Below are 21,836 nucleotides of genomic sequence, written 5' to 3'. Positions count from 1 at the left end.
CCTTTCTGGGCGTCATACCCATCTTTATACATCCTTTTATGCTACATTTACAAATCAAAGAGGAAACTCACCATACTCCCCTAGGTCTCTGTCTTGAGAGGCTTCTCAGCAGAGAGAGATCTTCAAATTAATATTTTGAAGATATCATTCCTCAGTAATAAGTAATACTCCAGATGACAATTAGCCCACCAAAAAGGGTATCTGGGATATTGTTCAGATGTTAACAAGAAGGGATAATTATTTCCTTATTTTATTCTCATATATATATATGTATGAGGATATATAAAACATATGTATGTTCCTTTTTCTCTTGAGAAATGAAAGATCAAAATATTTTTCTGGAGTATATTATGTCTCTTAGTTTTAGTAGGTGAATTTCTAACCATTAATTTAGCATACCCATGACTTATGTGAACAAAAAAAAAGGCCTCCTACTCAAGTAAGTTTGGTAATCACCATAATCTATACCCCTTTCTCAAGGACTCAATACAGAGTAGCTTACTGAAGTCTCTTAGCATTCTACAATGAATAAACCAATTAAATTAAAATTAAATTTTGTTTAACCCAAGATATCCCAAGCTTATTTGATCTCAGAGCCCATTTTTCCCTAAGGAATACCTATCAACTACTGGAGAACTAATATTATGCAGAATGCAATTGGGGAAATGCTGGTTTAGTTAGTTACACTATGCCTCATATTTACTGCAAGCTATTTCACTGTTACCAGTGGGTGGATTTTGTGGGCTGGAGTGGGGCTAGCATTACAAAGGTACATATATATCTAGGGTCTCCCTCTCAGAGACTTTGATTCAGTTAGTTTCGAATGAGGCTTAGGGTTTGTAGTTTTGGCAAATGCTCCCAAGGTGATTTTCATGGAGATACTTTGAGAAAGACTGGGTCAAATTATTGCCCTTACAAGCCAGAGAGTTTGTGACACTACACAGCACTTATAATTTCCCCCCTTTTGAGGTCCCTGAGTACTTGCTCTATCTTCTCCTGCAGTGATAAGCATTTGATGTAGGAACACGTTTCTTTTTGTCTCCTTACCGCCATGTAGACTGCTTACCTTGTGTGCTTGTCCCAAGACAGACACTCAGTAAATAAATGGTTGCTGGAATAGATTGAAATTCAATAATTTTAATTCCTCCAGAAACCAAGAGAGATCTAAGGAATGGTCAGAAATGATGGAACATGATACATTTGTCAGGAATTCACAAAGGCCACATATGTATATATCCAAGACTAGCCATTCTTTTTTTTTCTTTTTAAAAATCAAAGTAGATTTAAAATTGAGTGTTAGCAAGTTTAGGATATTAGAAGGCCTATAGTTTTAGAAGAGCCAGAGTGTGATAAGAGAAATTCAGTCTCCTTCCCTTCCCTTTCCAACTGGGCTATATTGATAGTAAATAAATTGGTGACAGTGTAAGGAATTTAAAATATATATGTCTGACAAAAACTGGCACTAGCACAGAAATATGTACAATGAAAAGTTTGTCTCCTTCCCAGCCAATACTTCTAAGTCCTGCTTCCTAGAGTCCATCACTCTTAATGGTTTGTTTCTTTCTTTTTGTTTTAAATAACAGCTTCATTGATATATAATTCACATACTATTCAATTAATCTATTTAAAGTATGCAGTTCAGTGGTTTTATGTATACTCAGTTGTGCAACCATTAGCACACTGACTGTAGAACGTTCTAAGGTAAGAAATCCTTTACCTACTAGCAGTCACTTCCTCTCTTCCTTAATGCCCTCAACCCTAGGCAATCACTGATTCACTTTCTGTCTCTATGGATTTGTCTGTTCTGGACTTTGCTCATTAATGGCACCAATCAATACGTGGTATTTTGTGACTGGGCTCTTTTCACTTACTCTAACATTTTCAAGGTTCATCCATGTGGCAGCATATATCAATATTTCATTTCTTTTTATTGCTAGATAATATTCTCTTGTATGCATATACCGGGTTTTCCATATCCATTTTTGGGTTGATGGAAACAAATTTGGATTGTTCCCACTTTTTGGCAATCATAAATAATGCTTCTTTGTACATTTGTGTACATGTTTTTGTGTGGACCTTAACAGTTTCTTGATAAGTCACATTAAAATGTGTGTCATTTTTTAATAGTTTGAGATACATACTAAAAATATATTGAAGTTCCAAGATGTTTTTGAATCCTACCCCACTAACCTACATGGCCATATCTCAGCTAATTGCCACAGAATCCTGCTCGAGTGAGTTTGGTCCTCTCACAGTTGTGCTTGTAGGCAGTGCCTCCATCTCAAGAACAAGAAGTGTGGACACCATCCCCTGCTTTTGGGAAGTTCCCCTGCACCTCTGCTATAGCCTTCACATTGTGCAAGGTCCAACTCTTATTCTACTTCCTCTACGAGATTCTTCTCAGCCTTGCCAAACTCCTCTGAATTCATATTAGAGCATCTACTCTACTCACCTGGAGGTTAGCCGCCTAAATGGCCTCTTATGTTTTCTTCACTCTTTTGTATTCCCGTCAATGTCTTATCTCTGCAAATATAAGACACTAGAGGACAAGAATCCAGTCTACCATTCTTTTGTGCCTTCCTTTGATAACCTCAACTGTGCAAGAAAGAGAAATGAATAGAATATTTAACATGATATCATACGATAAAGTACTATTGAATGAGTGAATGAATGCTATAACTCAAAACCTCTGTGACATTGATACCTTCCATGTATAGTAAAATGATACTAGTTTGTACCAGCCAGTGAAGAAATGAGGAAGAGTCATCAATTAGACCAGGTGCAGCTAAGAAATTATAAGGGGCTCATTTAAAGAGTTGTTGTTTTCACTGAAAACCGTGCTGAATGCTGAAAGGCATTCTATTTAGAAATAATTCTGTCTGAACATCATATATTCTCTTCATTTCAACTTACTTGTTCTCATTTGCAAGGACCAGTTCAGGAACATTGTCTTGAAAATAGGATCCTTGCAACTTCCTCTCTTTTATTTCCAAGCTCAGATCATAATTTAGGAAATGTATCATTATCAGAGAGTCATTATGTCTGTGATGGCCATATACAAAATCTCTGTGACTTCACAAACAAGGTCAGTGGTTTGAATGAGCCACCCCCCGCCCCCACAAATGAACCTTCTCATGTTACTCTCTAAAGCCAAATGGAACTGCCCCCACCCCACTCCCCCTACAAAAATCACAGAACCCAGACAGAAAGTTATAATGCTAAACAGAACAAAGATATTTTAGGTTTACTGGCACAATGAAAATTCCACCCATTTCATAAAAGCCCTACTCTTCAGGTATTTCTTTGTGGCTGAGAATATTAAACAAATAATTTCATTCTTTCTTTAGAAGCTTGTTGTAAAAAGTTGCATGGAAGTCATTCTTCCTAAATAAAATTACTCAATTTAAATTAGAGTAATTGCAATTTTTCTGACAAAAGTTTATTTTGAGTTACTGTATTCTTTTTTTTAAATCTCACAGGTTGCTTTATTAATTTTTTTCATATAGGTGTACATTTATTATAACATTTGACTTTTTGTGAAAAATAGCATATATACAAGAAAACAATAAATTTCAAAGCACATTGCAACAATTAGTTGTAGAACAGATTTCAGAGTTTGGTATGGGTTACAATTCCACGAGTTTAGGGTTTTACTTCTAGCTATTCTAAAATACTGGAGACTGAAAGACATATCAATGATTCAACAATCATATTCATTTGTTAAACCCTGCCCTCTCTGTATAACTCCACCACCACCTCTTTTCTTTTGTTTTTTGGCATAGGCAGGCTCTGGGAATTGAACCCAGGTCTCCAGCATGGCAAGCAAGAATTCTGCCACTGAGCCACTGTTGCACCGCCCTCCACCACCACCTTTTATCTTTCTCCCACTCTTTAGGGGTATTTAGCCTATGTCCATTCTAACTTTTTCATATTGGGAGGGGCTGTCAATGATATGGGGTAGGGGGATAGAACTCATTGATGTTCTAGAGATGCTGGCTTCTCTGCATTTCAGCACATATCTGGTCCAGGGACCCATCTGGAGGTTGTAGGTTTCTGGAAAGTTACAATAGTGCATGGAACCTTGGTAGAATCTTAAATAATGACCAAGGTCTTCTTTAGGATTGGCGGGAATGATTCTGGGTGGGGTTTGGCAAGCTATGATATGTAGTAATGTCTAACTGAAGCTTGTGTAAAAATGACTTCCAGAGTAGCCTCTCGACTCTATTTGAACTCTCTCACCCACTGATACCTTATTTGTCACACTTCTTTCCCCACTTTTGGTCAGGATGGCATTGTTGATCCCACAGTGCCAGGGCCAGGCTCATCCCTGGGAGTCCTCTCCCACACCACCAGGGAGACTTTCACCCCTGGATGTCATGTCCCACATAGTGGGGAGGGCAGTGATTTCACTTGCAGAGTTGGGCTTAGAAAGAGAGGCCACATCTGAGCCACAAGAGGTCCTCCAGAAGTAACTCTTAGGCATGCCTATAGGGAGTCTAAGCTTCTCTGCTATATGCATAAGCTTCACAAGAGAAAGCGTTAAGATCAAGAGCTTGACCTCTAGACTTGGGTGTCCCTAGTGTTTGATACAGTATGCGGGGTTTCCCTGGTGGTAAAGTTTAATAGTTCCATATTTTTTCGCCCATCCCTCAAGGGATTTTGCCAATATTTTTTGATTATCTGCTTAATATACCCTGGGATTTATCCAGGCATAGCATTAAACTATACAGGATTAAAAGCCCTCATTCTTATTCTGGGCTGGCTGTGTTTGGATTTGTTTAGATCATCTATCCAGATAGGCTGAGTTAGATCATGTGCCATAGAAAATTTAGGTTCTGGACAAAATAAATCTTTCTTCCTTTGGCCTCAAAAAGTAAATGAGGTTCTAAAATATAGACAATGTCTTCCTTACCCATGTATTCTGAATTACCTTAATCCCGACCTGATTGGCTTCATTCTTATCTCTAAATACCAGGTTATACATATATAAAACAGCCTCTCAAAATCCAGAAATAGCAATTCCCCCTCCAGGCTAAATATGATGGCTATAATAGCTTACAATCCAGGCCCCTGTTTTCTTGTAAGTATTTTCCAAATGAGATCATACAATATTTGCTCTTTATTTCTGGCTTATTTTGCCTCACCAGATGTCCCAAAGGTTCATTCACATCGTTGCATGCCTCACAGCTTTGTTCCTTTTTGTAGCAGCACAATATTCGATCATATGTATGCATCATTGTTCGCCATTCTGCTTCTCTGTCAGTGCATCCTTCAGCCACCTCCATTCATTGGGCATCATTATTTTGATCTACTCTGTTCTTAATTCATAGCCTTAATTTTTGTGTGATATTGATAAAGAACTAAGGACTAGAACAGAAGAAGTTTGTCGCTGCCCCTCTGGTCTAGAATGACCTGAGTGTTGTAGAAGCAGGCTGTACAGTGATGCTGAGGTCTTTACCTGAAGTACCACACTGATTCATCTGGGCAAGTTGCAAAACACGGAGCAATGGCAGATCCTACAACAGGAATGTGTTCTGGGATGCTACCGTCATTCATGTAAAGACTGGGGTTATTTAAGTGACTTCCTCCAGTTTTCACTGTGTAAATAGGTTGATATATTTGTTCAGCAAACAGATGGAATTTAGTGCGAAGGTATCAGCTTTGCAAATTGATCCTAGATTGATTGGTGGCCCTTGGTACAGAACAGTAAGTCAGAAAGCTATCAAAGAAGTATTTACCAATGCATTCTTTTCTAGTATCTAAATAAAAGTTAGCAGGTATCTGAGGCATGCTGGACCCTATTCAAGGGGTGTTAGCGCCTGTAAAGTAGAAAATGTTGTGCCCAATATGAACATGTTTAGAGTTAGGTCAGGTAGAACCGATCCATGCATCTGAAACAAATAGGAGGCAGCACAGAATAATGGGACGGGCTTCATCTTTGCAAAGTGAACTGGATTCATCATAGTGCTGCCCTTTACTAACTGTTGGATTTGGACAAAGTATTGACCACCCCGAGTCTGTAGCTTTATCAGAAACATGGCAATAATAAGACAGTTCCCTTACATTGTTATTGTAGTCATGAAATCAATTTAGATAACATGTCAAGAGCTGCACTTCCTGAAACAAGTTAGATCAATAAACTGTAGATATTGTTCTTAATAATTAGAATACAGCTTAAAGTGACCAAAATCAGATTCAAGAGGTTTGGTATACAGTCTAAATATAGATTCAAAAGGAATTGGAATCACAAAAAGACTTGAGGCATTAAATTAGTCTGTAAAATTTCATAAAAGTCAGAATACACAGGCCAGACTAAGGTAATGTGATTAATAGTTCCCATTTATTAAGGGCCAGGATTATTCCAAGTGCTTTGTGGATATTTCCACCGTTTTTCCAACAACTTTGTGATGTAGATATTTTTATTAACCATTTTCTAGGCCTTGAAAAGGTTAAGTGCCGCACAGCTAGAAAATGATGGAGGCAGGATTCAAATCCTAGAGCTTGATTCAGAGTCTGTGCCCTTAACTATTACTGTCTCTTCCTAAAACAGGAAAACAAGGGGGTTAAGATGGCTAGAAAGGAAAGCAGGAAAGACTGAATTAAAAAAAAAAAACGGAACAAGAGAAAGAATAAGCGAGGTATTGGGAGACTAATAAAGCTCGGGCCCGGCTGGCGACCTGGGATGACTGTGGATCCTGTTTGGATGGACCCGTAGGTGGTGAGGAGCCGCTGCCTCCCATGTGGGCGCTTCCTTTGCACCTTAGAGGAATTCAGGGAACATGCTGCTCCCACATACTGCATCCGTTCCCTTTTTGAGTTTCTACTGCTGATGATGAATGAGCCTCTTAAATTTCCTGTGTCGGGACAGAATCTTGCAACTCAGCCGAGTCTTCCTTCATTTTCCTAAGCTTAGGGCAGAAATTGCATTCCTAATTCAGTAGCTACTATTTAGATTTTTCTCTTTTCAATTTGCTCTGTCCCCTCTTCCCCAGAAGCTGTTCACTCACTCATTTGTCTCTCCACTAGACCAGGTCGGAATACTTAAAACACTGCTAACAAAGTGGGGAGCTCGACCAGAAACTGTTTTTCATTCTTCTCTCACAGCTCCCTGAAATTTACCTGATTCCTAGGAATATGGATGTTTCGAATGCTTTTTAAAAGCACAGTGCCAGAATATGAATCAACTACATCACTAAGTATATATACTTTTAGTTCAGCTGACATTTTTTCATTCTGTAGCAGTCTTTTCCCGCGACGGAATCAGGGCATCAGTCTGCTTCTTCACGAGCTCCCTTCTCCTTCTGGGGCAGCCCATTTAAGGCCAGATTAGCTGACTGCTGAGGTCCTTTTATTCTGAGCCTCTAGAGTTCTAAGGAAAATTTAATTTAAAATGTGTCTCAGGTGTATTTATATTGCCTTTGGGTTTTTTCTTAAATGTCCAGGGAGCAGAACTATTTTGCCACTTTCCCAGGAGACAACCTCTGTGGGGTGGGTTGGGGATGGGGTGGGGGTTTGGGGGAATGGTAAGGGGTCAGGAGAAAGAGGTGGGCCCAGGGCAAGGAGACCTTTAGAATCCTTTCCCAGCCCGTGCCTCACTTTGTCTGCCTTAGAACTACCCCAGAGTCCTCTGTGTTTTGCAGAAACAATGATTCCAAGAATCCTATTTCTAGCCCCCTCTTCCAAATAATAGTCCTCAGTACTCTGCATTGAGGACTCTGCAGTGAGCCCTGAACTGTTTCAGGGCCCATCCAGGTTATTTGTGTAGCACACGAGCAGGACGCAGCTGTTGGATTGTTTATTGAAATGTTTTGTGCCACACCACTTTTCAAATAATTTGAATGTCCCCTGCACTATTCTGAATACTTACCATAGCATATCATTTCATTCTCACAAGAGCACATGAGATCAGTGTTATAATTCCTATTTTATATGTGAGGAACCTGAGGCATAGAGAGACTAACTTCCCGCAGGCACACAATTAGTCTGTGCAGAATCAGCATTCATACCCAGAGCCTCCAGGCCTCTTTGTTACACGCTGATGCTTTCCAAGACCCAGGAAGTCCTTTTTTGGTTCACAGTGTGCTAAGTAAGTGCTTGTTGCTTTGTTTACCAGACGAGGTCTCTCAGAAATCCACCTTCTCGAAGACCAGCGGAGGGAGGTTTAATCAGCTTCCTTGTACACAGCCCTCTAGCTTCCTCATTAGTCTTTTCTAAGAGGAAGAGACAGAGGCGCACCTGTGGCAGAAGCCCACACTGCAGTGTGCAGGCACCTCTCCGGCTACTGCCGCCTAAGCCTCTGAGCTCGCCTCCCTCTTGCCTCAACCTCATCTTGCAGCCTGGATTTATGATAGATCTCATTCTCTTAACTATCAGATTCCATCACTCAAGGGAACAGACTGAAACTATTCTCTCTGACCTCCCTGATTCCACTGGGCCCTTGAAACTCTCAGCATCCTTAAGGGAAATTGGAAGCTATGGTCATCTGTGGCAATGCGCCAACTCTGGAGGGACTTCCTTCCATCACCTCCAGCCTGTGGCACTTCAGTCTTCAGGAGATTGATTAGAGGGGGAAGAGGGTTGGAGAAGAGTGGAGTGAAATTGGGTCATTAGTTAAAATTTTGTTTTTTAATTGAGCTGAAATTCACATGCCATAAAATTAACCATTTTAATGTGGGCATTCATTGGTATTCATATTATTGTGTAACCATCACCTCTGTCTAGTTACAAAACATTTTCATCGCTTCAAAATAAAACCTGTACCCATGAAGCACGCTCACCATTCCCCCCTCTCCCCAAACCCAGCAACCACCAATTTGTTTTTTGTATCTGTGAATTTACCTTTTCTGGATATTTCATATAAATGAAATCATACAATATGTGACCTTTTGTGTCTGGCTTCTTTCAGTTAGCATAATGTTTTTGAAGTTATCCCTGTTGTAGCTGAATAATATTCCATTGCAGGTATACACCAATTTGTTTTTCTGTTGATAGGCATCTGTGTTGCTTCCTTCCTTTGGCTATTATAAATAGTGGTGCATGAACATTCATGTACAAGCATTTGTCTGAGTACCTGTTTTCAGTTCTTCTGGATACATACCGAGAAATGGAATCGCTGGGTCATACGGTAATTCTATGTTTAACTTTTTGAGGAACTATCTTCAACAGTAGCTGAACCATAGGTCATTAGTTTTGACAGAGAACTTTAGGGAGCTCTCAGAAAAACAGGAAAGGACAAAGGATTCTCTCTCTACAGAATGTCTACTCATTTTGGAACAAGACTGAAAATGTATATTAGGATGCCTTCTAGAGACCAATACTGAACAATAAAAACTGTCTGTATTTGTAAAGGAACAACAATTTGCTTATGCATACCCCAGTGTATCTCCCCTGGGGATTGTTGAAATAAATTCTTCACTGGTCTCCTACCCGGTGGTCTTCTTGACCCTTTCTAATTCTTTCCTTGGAGTGATTTGCATTCAGAATAATTTTTTTTTAATGCAAATCTGACCTTATTATTCAACTATTTGAAATCCTTAAATGGCTATTGGGGCCTTCAGAATCCATTGCAGATTCTTTTCCCTGGCCCATCAGGATCTTTATGCAATGGCCCTGGCTTGGGTCTTTTGTCCCAGCTTCTCCCCCACCAATAGCCTCACAGTTGGATCACATCACCTCCTTGTAGGTCACCAGGTAGTCCAGGCCCTCTCATGCCTTCCTGCCTTTGCACATGTTCCCTTGTTTGCATTCAGGACTGACTGTCATGCTTCCTTCAAGCCTCCACTCAGGCACCACATCCTACCAGAAGCTTCTCAGGAGAAGACTCGGGATCTAGTGTATTTTAATTACTTGTATATTTCTCTGTACCTTCTACTGGGTTCTGTGAGAGCAGGAATTCTGACTCTAGTTCCTCCTGTTTAGTTTATCCTGTGTCCCAAACACCTGGAATGGTGCCTGGCAACAAAGAAGGAGCTCTCAAAGTAGGTGTTGACTGAGTGAATGTTCCCCTTTGAGGTGAGGATGGCATTTTTCATCTTGCATTCATGCCTTCTGGCATGTAGTCAGCATCAAATAAATGTGAATTGCATGAAAAAGGATGGAGGGGGACAGGAAAGGGTAAAGAGAGTGGGGGGAAGAGAGGAAGAGAATGAGAAAGAAAGAAGGGGGAAAGAAAAAGACAAGAATATATTTTCAAAGAAGAGGATAAAAGAGGTGGAAGAATGAATGAGCAGGAAATCTATATCAATGGCTCCTAGCTTCAAAAAATGGAATAATTTACTCTACAAAGTTTAAAACTATTACATTAAAACATGCTCTTATCTATTAGAAGGGAGGATGGAGGAAGGCTGGAGGGGTGAAGGGCTTTCAAGTCTTGAAATGACCGCCTCCGGATCCAACCACATTCCACATACATGCTTCACTGTGGATGGGGACAGGAGAACTGAAATCTTCCAAATCCCTGAGGATACAGAGCACTGTGCAAGAATAGCCCTTCCCGTCTTCCCGTCATTCCAGTCTGATTGTAGGACATGCAGCTTCCTGAAAGGAGGCCAGGCCTCTTTCCAGCTTGGCCTGAGAGGCTGTCTTCTTCCTTAGCTGAGCATCTGCCCTTTGCTTACTTAGCGCATGTTATATAATTCTGACCTTTGCAAGCTGCCAGGTGATGCTGCTACCTTCTGGCTCTGCAACTAAATAGAAAAGGCTCACTTAGGAAATTCTGGCATGAGGTTAAGAAAGCTTTTTAAATCCAGGTCTCTACAGAAAAAAATGACACCATGTTCGTTCTTAGTCCCTCTTAAGGAATTTTAAAGCAGCAGATCCAAATTCTCAACATATACCCTAAACTGAAGGCCCAGGAAAGCCTCCACCGTGTCACTGGCCTCCTGGAAGCCTAAGCTCCTTGCTGAGCCTCAGAATTCCCTCACCGGCAGCCTCAGTCCAGGAACGACTCCTCAGTATATATTTCTGCAGTCTTTGGTTTGCCTTTTCTTTCCTTTTTAAAGCTCCTGCTGTCTGTTTCTGTAAACAGGGACTAATCAGTCAACAGATTGATAGTCTCATAACAGTGATTAAAATTTGATCTCAAAGGTCTCTCTGCTGGGCTCTGTGTTGGGGCAGGTGCCCATAGAAAGGGCTGGCTGGGCTGGCTCAGGGGAGGTGAGGGGAACTGGCTCCCAGTAGGAACTTCTGGGCCGGATCCAGACCTCACTGCTTTTTGCAGATCAAAGAACCTTCTCCTTAGAAAGGGACCCCTGCAGTTGGTGTTTGCAGAAGCACCTTTGGAAAGTATGCAGATGTCTTCAGCCATTAGGGAACTGTTTCTGAAGTTATTCACTCTATGTGTGATCCAGAACCCATAGGGCAGGGATTCTCCAAAGGCAGTCCACTGGTCACCCTGCAGTAGAATCACCAGGAAGCTGGTTAGAAATGCAGCTTCTGGAGCCCCACTCAGGACCCACCTGGGGCAGCAGGGAGCAGCACTTTTAATAAGCACCCAGCTGATCCTTTGCATGCTGAAGTCCTGGAACGATGGTCTTGCAGGCTTACAGAGCCCTGGATCTTGAGAGGCAAGTCCTGGACATCTCTTCACACACCTGGAGCGCTGCTTCCCTTTTGTCTCACCTGCGTGACTCCATGGTCGAGGATGATGTGACCAACCATGCAGCCCGTGCTGCTGTTGCAGCGGGCCCTTCTGGAGAACTGACTTCATCTCCTCAGTTCTGATGACTGCTGTTTTCTTCAAATCGGCCACATACAAATTCTTTTTCATCAGGTGTCTCTCCTTGGGAGATTGGACTGAAATCAAAGCTCGTGCTGTGAACACATGTCACACCAGGATTCATGGCACAGGGCATCAGGATTTACTCAGATTTTATTTTATAAAGGATTCAGTAACACGATGCTCCTTCAGAATCACAATCTGACTTCCATAAGGATCTACAGAAGAGATTCTTACAACTCTTACAAAGTATACTCTGCCTAATGATAGTTTTGGATAAAATTGTAAAGGAGAAAGAGCTCATGTCCGGGGACTGTTATTTCCTTCTTTCACTCTCTCCTCTCCCTGGTTGGCATGCTTTCCCCTTCCACCCTCCCCTTTCTGCCAGATACCCAAGGTCCTTATGGTGCACTTGAATGTCGGGACACGTCCTGAAGTGTGAATCTTTCTCTGGCTGCTGACTGTCTTCAAAACTTACCTGTCATGCAGCTCATGTTCTCAGAATTTTGCTAGCTATGTTGATGGCCTAATTGTAAATTATTAATGAATGTAAGTGGTTTAAAGTGCTATCCCAACCACTCTCTGAAAACATTTGCATCTCAGTAGTACATTAGTAGAGTGGGTAATGTAGGAATTTGAGGACCCTTATGGTCATCAACTGGCCTGACCCTATTTGCCTGGGACTGTCCCAACAAATACTCCAGTCCCAGACAAATTGGGTTGGTTGGTCGCTGAAGCCTTGTTGGAGCTATTTTATTATAGTAACAAAAACAATGATAACAGTAGTAATACTTATAGCCAAAGAGTGCTTTGTGCCAGCTGCTACTCTAACTTCTTTTCTTATATTAATTCATTTATTCCTCTCCATGACTCTGTGGGGTATGTACCACCATTTTCCCCACTTTACAGTTGGAGGAACTGAGGCCCAGACACTTGCCCAAGGTCACACAGGAGAGGAAGCTTTCTGAAGTCCTTAAGCTAGCACCATGTATCTGCATGCTACACCTCTGTGTAAGATCACCCACAAGAGGTAAGGCTGGGATAAAGTTGTCTTCAAAACCTGAGTGATTTCCATTATCCCATGTGTCTTTCCTTTTGATGAACTTTCAATTTAGTGGTAAGGTTGAGAAATCATTTTAACAAACAGATTCATTGCGGGACCTGCAGAAAATTACATGGTGCTTTTAATCTGGATTTCTTTATTAGTAAGACTTCTACTAAATATTAATCTTGGTTCCAATGAGTGATTGAGACATGGGGAAAAGATACTAAACAATGATCAGGTTACTGACCATGATGTGGAAACAAGATCTAAAATGAGCCCATGATCTGGAAGGCAGAACTTCCTACTTCAGGGCTTGATTCTATCCCTGGTTTGCCTTGTAAGTACAGGGTGATCCTGTAATTTCTTAAATTGGTAATTCTTTCCAGTAACCTAATAAAATGGTTCCATTAAATGAAGAATTTGGTGTAGTCTGACTTGGGCCCATCTTGCTTATGTCTGACTCCCCCAAATTGATAACTCCAGCTGTAGAGAAGTGGGTTGTAGTTGGATATTTGTGTGTAGGTTGTTAGAGCTGCATTATATAAAGTGGTTACAGTGGAGGGAAAAAAGTCTATTGGAGCAGAGGTATCATGGAGCTCCTCCGTGATAAACTACTTCTTCCACTGTTGGTCATTGTTCTAGTTTGCTAGCTGCTGGAATGCAACACACCAGAGACGGATTGGCTTTTAATAAAAGGGGATTTATTTTGTTAGTTCTTCAGAGGAAAGGCAGCTAACTTTCCACTGAGGTTCTTTCTTATGTGGGAAGGCACAGGATGGTCTCTGCTGGCCTTCTCTCCAGGCCCCTGGGTTCCAACAACTTTCCCCGGGGTGACTTCTTTCTGTATCTCCAAAGGCCTGGGCTGAGCTGCGAGTGCTGAGATGAGGAATGCCGAGCTGCTTAGGCTGTGCTACGCTGTGCTCTCTCATTTAAGCACCAGCCAATTAAGTCAAACATCATTCATTGCAGCAGGCATGCCTCCTAGCTGACTGCAGATGTAAATCAGCAACAGATGAGGTTCACTTACTACTGGCTCATGTCCACAGCAACAGAACTAGGTGCCTTCACCTGGCCAAGTTGACAACTGAATCTAACTACCACAGTCATTTTGTAACTTGGACTTTGGACCCTGAGGACATCTATGTTTGGCACAGGTGGCCCCTGCTTCAATAACTTCCCTTTACTGGTTTTCATAGCACACATTATCCAGGATTTTCTGCTCCTCTGATTCTTCCTTCCTACATCGCCTTTGCCATCTTCTCTTCTTGGAATCCCTAGTACCTGCTCTTTCCTAAAATTTATTTAGACCTTGATCATTTTCCTCCTTGAGGGAGCTTTAACGATAATTTTTATTCTATCAAATCTATAATCTTTTTTTATTTCCTTTTTTTTTTTTTTTTTTTTTTTGCATGGCAGGCACCAGAACTGACCAAACCTGGGTCTCCAGCATGGCAGATGAGAACTCTGCCCACTGAGCCACCACGGCCTGCCCCAAATCTATAATCTGAACCTCTATCCCCAATTTATCATCCACTCTCTAGGAATAGCTCCAATTGCCTACCAGATATTTCCACTTTAATATCTTATCACTTCAGATCCAATACCCAAAATATACCTATAGGGAGCTAATGACTAAACTTGACAGCTTTTCTTGTTTTATGTATTGTGTCATTTTCTTCTTATTCCCATTAATATTGACTCATTCCCTATCTCACTGCCCCACAACTGGATTATTGCCACAGCCCCATTTCTGACTTCCTGGGCTCCAGTCCTTCTACTTCCTTTCCATTCAATATACTTCTGCTAAAAAGGTCTTCAAATATAACTTTTCTCATGTTTCTTGACCACTTAATATTCTATAATAATTCCTTTTTATCCTCCGGATCAGACCTGATTAACTCTGATTTAGTTTTGACCTCTGCTGCGTTCTTCTGTATTTCTTCATTTCTTTGAATCATACGAAAGGACCTTGGAAAGTCTAACTTTGTATCTGATAGTCAATGTCCCACATGAGCCATCATTCTAGAGTAGTTTTAACACCTCCTGCGATAGGCAACTTATGGAAGCCCTTTCTGTTTTCACACACCTTACTTGTTGGAAAGATCTTTCTTGAATTTAGTAAAATTAGAGTCTCTATAATGGTATCCTGTTGGCCTTAATTCTTCCCTCTTTCATCTGATAACCTTTAAATATTGGCTTGTGGGCTCCCATGTGTTTTCTCCAAATGATACATAAGCAGTTTCTAGCCTCAAAAATCCCTTACCCTCCTGGTTATTCTCTTCTGGAGGCTCTTCTAGTTGACAGGACTCCTCCTAATATGGGGTACGCAGAACTGAACCCTATATTAGCTTTGGGGGGTTAATATTAACTTTGCAGTCAACTAAAACCACAAATCCCTTTAATCAATGTACTACTTTAAGTCATGCCTCTTATAACTGTACCTTGAAAGGATGATTTTTCCCCCCAAAGTAAATGCATTTATATATATTAAATTTCATCTTGTCCAATCTGGCCACCATTTCAGTCAGAGAGCTCTTTATGGATTTTCCATCTGTCATGCAGTGTGAATGTCCCCTTCCAATCTTATGGTCAACCCCAAATTTGATCATCAATGCCATTTATGTCTTCAGCCAAGTTACTGATAATGACATTTTAGGCAGGGCACATTTAGAAACAGTAGTGCAGTAATAGAGACCAGTCTCCTGACTGGTATTTGGACATTAACATCAACGTGAATTCTTTGCTTTCCAGCATCCATGTCATACGCAGAGTCACTCTTGAGCCTTTTTTCTTTTTTTGCATAGAAGCCCTCTGTCTTTACTTTTTAATTAGATTCATAATACTTTCCCTTGCAGCTGGAACAGTTTTGCTTCCTCCAAGAAGTCAACACTCATCTCTCTCTTAATTCTGGGCTCATTATCTTTTTGGTACATCAAATAATTTGACACATAACTTTAGGAAGCCTTGCACTGTTGGCATATTGCTTGATATTACATGCATACCAAGAATGAAACAGATATTCAGTGAATACTTGTTGGATGGATGAAGGTTAGTCTTGTCTTCTTAATTAAAATCAGATCATTACTATAAGCTTCTTGAGGGGAGGTGTTTTTTTTTTTAACTCTTCCACAGCGCACAGCACAGAACTGAGTACACAGAAGATGCTCAAATAGGCATTTGCTAACAATTGGTTTCTTCCATAAGCATGGTGTGACTAATGACTAATTACTCAGTTCCTTTGAAATGGATTTATAAACATAGCCAGTGTTTTATTTTTAGAAATTCTCAGTTGTGGGCTGAAGGAAGCCTTATTCTGAAAGTATTCCACTCTCCCATGCTATTATTTCAGAGGCAAAGCATTCTTCTGGATGAGCAATAACGCTTAGAAAGTACATTTCCACTTAGGACCTCCAAGAAAACGTACCAAATGCACCAAACTAGACTAGGAGTTTTGGACAAGAAAGAGGCAACTCCTGCTGCCTTCCTTATCCATTTTGATTGCCCCCAAAAGAGTGCTACTGCTGTAGTGACTATAAGTAAATATCACACTTACGCATATCTCATCCAGTGTCTTTTAAATAAATCACATGACCATTTCAAACATGAGCGTCTGGCAAAGGTATTTTATCCCCACTTTAGCTGCACATAAACATCACCTGTATTCTTTAATAATTTATAGTTGACAAAAGGTTTTCTCCCCAAGAATTCAGTGAGTCAGGTGATAGTAGTGCTATCTCCATTTTACAGATGAAGAAATTAAAGCTCAGTTAGGGGGGTAGGGTAGATACATTGTGTGAAGCACATCAGTCAGTAAATGCAGAACCTGAGACTCCAATTCAAGCCTGTACCTCCCAAGTCCTTTGTTCTGTTGCTTGGGTGCCCTGGAGAAACTCCCATCACTCAGATTTGCCCCAAGTCAAAAGAAGTCAGTGGACAGAAGTCTGATCTCCTGCTCTAGAATCCTGTTTAGGGAAATAATTTTAGGGGGAACTTATCATTCCCTTAATACTTAACCCTTTCCTGCCTTTAACCTCTGGTCATACCATTTCTCTCTTCTGGTATCATACATACTTGGTCTGAATCCTACGCAGATTCTGAGGCCTTACTCTAATGGCGCCTCTTCCGGGGAAATTCTAGAAGCCTCATGTCATCTGTCTTGTTCTTCATATCTCACATTTGTAGAGTAGGGGCTCTGAACACAATTTATTTATAAATGTCGCATTAACCAGAAAAAGACTTCTCTAGGGGGAAAAGGATTGATTTCCGTTGCTCAACAATATGCTTTTTGCTTTTGTGTATGTAGTATACACATATATGTTAACACTGCCTAACATACATAAACCAAGAATCATTATTTGAACAAATACTTTTAAGTTGGAAAATTTTTTCCCTGAATCAATTTCAAAACTAACAAGACTATAATTTAGGAGTAGAACAGATTATTTAATAATAAAAATTTAATTCTTAGACATCCATACCTAAGAGAACAGAGTTTTTATTTTAAGAAATGTGAAAGAAATTTTTTTACTTATTTGCTTCTTAAATTCTTACATTTCTGCAGTATTTTTTGCTTTTCCAAAGAACTTTTATATCATAACAGGGTGAGGTTCACCATTGCCCAGGCACACCAATTTGACATGAGTGGGTATGTGTATGCATGTGGTGGGGGTTGCTTTTAAGTGCCTTAGCTCAGTGGAAAGAGGGGTGTTTATGTGGGGCAGTTGGAAGGGACTCAGGTAAGTGTTGAAGCATGGGTAGTGTCACTTTGGTTGGCTCAAACCCAGGTGAGGTACCCACAACTCTGTATGGAAGCTCTTTGCCTGGCAGAGAGAAGAGAGATAAAGAGCTAAGCCTAAGGGACATTGTCATTTGTCTAAGGACAGTTCTGGGCCATTTCCACTTCTTTCATGTGGTCCTTTAGCCTTTTGACTGAGGTCCCTACCAATCTTCTCCAAGTGGGCCGCGTGACACCTGCCCTTCACCCCAGACTCTCAAAGCCCAAGTGACTATCATTTGATTTTGGCTATTTGGGGTTTTTCTCTGCCCTAAACCTTGAATATCTTCCCTTTGATTCTCAAAGGTATTTTCTTCTCTCAACTATACCCACTGCTTTAAAATAAAATGTTTTGACTTTTTTGAGATGTAAGTCTCAAAAAAGAAAAATCTATTTTTGAACTAAATAGCTAAATGTACACTTTTTTTCTCACTGCATTCCTGCTCTTTGGATTTAACCCTTTTTCCTCTTAGGACAATATGGATGTGACTGACTGAGGGCAAGGGTTTCCAACAAGAAAGGGAGAAAAAGAAAAGCACAAAGATTTTTATCTTGCAACAATATATACTAGCTTTTTAAAATTTTTCATATCAGTAATCTTGGAAAGTAGATAGGGAAAGCATTATGTTTATTTTGCAGCTGGGGAAATAAGATGTGTGGACCTGAAAAATGTCCAAAAGCTAGTATGGCAGAACTGAGATAGGTCCTAAATTTCCTTGCTCCCAGTCCAATTCTCTTTCCAGAAAGCATTGCCCAATTCTATTCCTTGACAGCTTCCATTATATTTCTGACAGTATCAAGACAACCTAGGCTCTATTTACACGTTTACTGCCACTTCCCTCAGGTGCTCTAAATGTAAGATGCTTCCAGATTATTCATGTCTGGGGGGAGGGGTGTGGTTGGGAAAGGAAAGAAAGGTGGTTCAACATGCTCATACTTGAAATAGCTGCTTTTGTTTAGTTTGTTTTAATCTTTTTTCTCACTGACATTCTGATATCCAGGCAAAACTCTGAAATGATAGGAAAGTTCTTACTTATAGAAATCCAACCTAAAGTTAAAGTAAAAATGAATGACATTGCAAGCATCTATTATGATTTGCACTCATGCCCAAGTGGAACAGGCTCTGGCTCATGCTTGCTCCACCTCTAAACCAGACACTATGCCACTCCGGAAAGTCACAAAGAAGCAATAAAAACTTTGAGTGGGGAAGGTTTTGTAATAACCAGTTAGAAGCTTAAGTTAAGGTGGGTCAAAGAAAATGCTCTATTTCATATCCCTTCCAAAAAGCAAATGTAAATATATAGCTAGAAAAGAAGAAATAATTAGAGGGAAGGCCTTAATCCAATATGATTGAAGTCCTTATAAGCAAAGGAAATTGGACACAGGAAGAGAAGCCAAAGGAGAAGCACGAAACTAGAAGTCACTGGAACCCACAAGAGAAAGAAGAATATGGTGCTGTATTCACTGTTATGTGATGAAAAAGCCAAAGAATCCCATGCTTGCTTCAGCATCACATATACTAAAAATTGGAATAATACAGAAAAGATTACCATGGCCCTTGCACAAGGACGACATGCAAATTTGTGACGCATTCCATGTTTTTTCAGACAAAATAGACTTTAAATGTAAAGACATCATAAGGTACAAAAAAGACCACTATATATTAATAAAAGGGACAATTCACCAAGAATAAATAACAATAATAAATGTTTATGCCCCCAATCAAAGAGCTCCAAAGTACATGAGACAGACATTGATGAAACTGAAGGGAGCAATAGATAATTCAACAATAATAGTAGGAGACTTCAAAATACCACTCTCCTCTACAGAACAACCAGACAGAGGATCAACAAGGAAACAGAGAAGTTAAACAACTTTGATAAATGAATTAGACCTAACAAACATATATAGGTCATTATACCCCAAAACACCAGGATATGCATTCTTCTCTAGTGCTCATGGAATATTGTCCAGGATAGATCATATGCTGGGGCACAAAACAGGTCTTTATAAATTTAAAAACATTGAAATTGTTCAAAGCACTTTCTCTTATCACAGTGGAATGAAGCTGGATCACAATAACCACCAAAGAAGGAGAACATTCACAAATATGTGGAGATTAAAAAACACACTCTTAAACAAGCAGTGCATCAAAGATGAAATTGCTAGAGAAATCAGTAGCTATCTGGAGACAAATGAAAATGAGAATACAACATATCAGAACTTATGGGATGCAAAAAAGGCTGTGCTAAGAGGGAAATCTATTGCCCCAAATGCCTATATTAAAAAATAAGAAAGAGCAAAAATCAAGTACTTAACTGCTTATCTGGAGGAACTTGAGAAAGACCAGCAAACTAACCCCAAAGCAAAGAGAAGAAGAGAAATAACAAAGATTAGAGTAGAGTTAAATGAATGGCAGAACAAAAGAACAATAGGAAGAATCAATAAAACCAAAAGTTGGTTCTTTGAGAAAATCAATAAAATGATGGGTCACTATCAAGACTGACAGGAAGAAAAGAGAGAGGATGCAAATAAACAAATCAGAAATGAGAAGGGGTGTGTTACCACAGACCCTGAAGAAAAAAAAGAAACCATAAGAGAATACTATGAACAACTCCATGCCAAAAAACTAGTCAACTTAGATGAAATGGACAAATTCCTGGAAACACATAAACAAGCTACACTGACTCAAGAAGAAATAGAAGATCTCAACAAACCAATCACAAGTAAAGAGATTCAATCAGTCATCAAAAAGCTTCCCAGGGCCAGATGGCTTCACAGAGGAATTTTATCAAACATTCCAGAAAGAACTAACACCAATCCTTTCAAACTTTTCCAAAAATTTGAGGAAAAAGGAACACTACCTAACATATTTTATGAAGCTAATTATCATTTTAATACCAAGACCAGGTAAAGATGCTATAAGAAAGGAAAACTACAGGCCAATCTCCCTAATGAACATAGATGCAAAGATTCTCAACAAAATACTAACAAATCAAAACCAACGACACATTAAAATAATTACACACCACAAATAAGTGGCATTTATACCAGGAATGCAAGGATGGTTCAACACAAGAAAATCGATTAATGTAATATAGCATATTAACAAATCAAAAAGGAAAAATCACATGATCGTCTTGATTGATGCTGAAAAAGTGTTTGACAAAATTCAACATCTTTTTCTGCTAAAAACACTTCAAAAGATAGGAATCAAATGTAACTTCCTCAGTATGATAAAGGTCATATGTGAAAAACCAATAGCCTGCATCATTCTCAATGGAGAGAAACTGAAAACTTTCCCCCTGTGATCAGGAATGAGACAAGGATGCCCACTGTCACCACTATTATTCAACATTGTACTAGTTCTAGCTAGAGCAGTCACGCAGAACAAAGAAATAAAAAGCATCCAATTTGGAAAGGAAGAAGTAAAACTTTCAGTATTTGCAGATGACAAGATACTATACTTGGAAGATCCTGAGAAACCTACAACAAAGTTATTTCAGCTAATAAACATTCAGCAGGCGGCAGAATATAAAATTAATGTACAAAAATCAGTAACGTTTCTATACACAAGCAATGACCTAACTGAGGAGGCAGTTAAGAAAAAAGCGCATTCAAAATAGCAACTAAAAGAATCATGTAGTTAGGAATGAAGTTAACTAAGGAGGGAAAGGACTTGTACACAGAAAACTACATGACATTGCTAAAAGAATTCAGAGACATCCAGGGGTGAAAGTCTCCCTGGCACTACATGGGATCAACAATTCTATCCTGACCAGAAGGGGGAAAAGAAGTATAACTAAGAAAGTATCAGTGGCAGAGAGAGTTCAAATAGAGTCAAGAGGCTACTCTGGAGGTCACTCCTATGCAAGCTTCAGTTTGACATTGCTACCTATCATAACTTGCCAAACCCCAACCAAAACCATTCCAGCCAATCTTAAGGACACCTTAGGCAATATATAGGATTCTACAAAGGTTCCATGCACCAAGGTAACTTTCCAGAAACCTACAACCTTCAGATGGGTCCCTGGATCAGATAAGTCCTGAACCTAGAGGGCCCAGCCTCTCCAGAACATCAGAGAGTTCCATCTCCCTACTCCATATTAGTGACAGCCCCTTCCAACATGAAAAAGTTAGAATGGTCACAGTCCAAATACCCCTAAAGAGTGGGAAAGAAAGATCAAAGGTGGTGGTGGGGTCATACAGAGAAGGTAGGGGTTAGCAAACAAATATGATTGCTGAATCATTAAATTGATATTCTTTTAGTCTCTAGTATTTAGAGCACTTAGAAGTAAAAA

The 21,836-nt window shown here is 39.9% G+C and overlaps 1 protein-coding gene and 1 non-coding gene across 2 annotated transcripts in view; both read left to right on the top strand.

Annotated features, from left to right (window-relative positions):
- The window catches only part of CACNB4 (calcium voltage-gated channel auxiliary subunit beta 4), a 277,034-nt gene that overhangs the window by 151,547 nt on the left and 103,651 nt on the right, over positions 1-21,836 (top strand). The window lies entirely within an intron of this gene.
- Positions 19,035-19,138, top strand: LOC143678493 (U6 spliceosomal RNA). The gene has a single exon (XR_013173297.1). It is a non-coding gene; the product is annotated as a U6 spliceosomal RNA (small nuclear RNA).

The sequence above is a fragment of the Tamandua tetradactyla genome, chromosome 3, assembly GCF_023851605.1.
Source record: "Tamandua tetradactyla isolate mTamTet1 chromosome 3, mTamTet1.pri, whole genome shotgun sequence".
Classification (NCBI taxonomy): Eukaryota; Metazoa; Chordata; class Mammalia; order Pilosa; family Myrmecophagidae; genus Tamandua; species Tamandua tetradactyla.
This window is presented reverse-complemented; position numbering and strand designations above follow the sequence as displayed.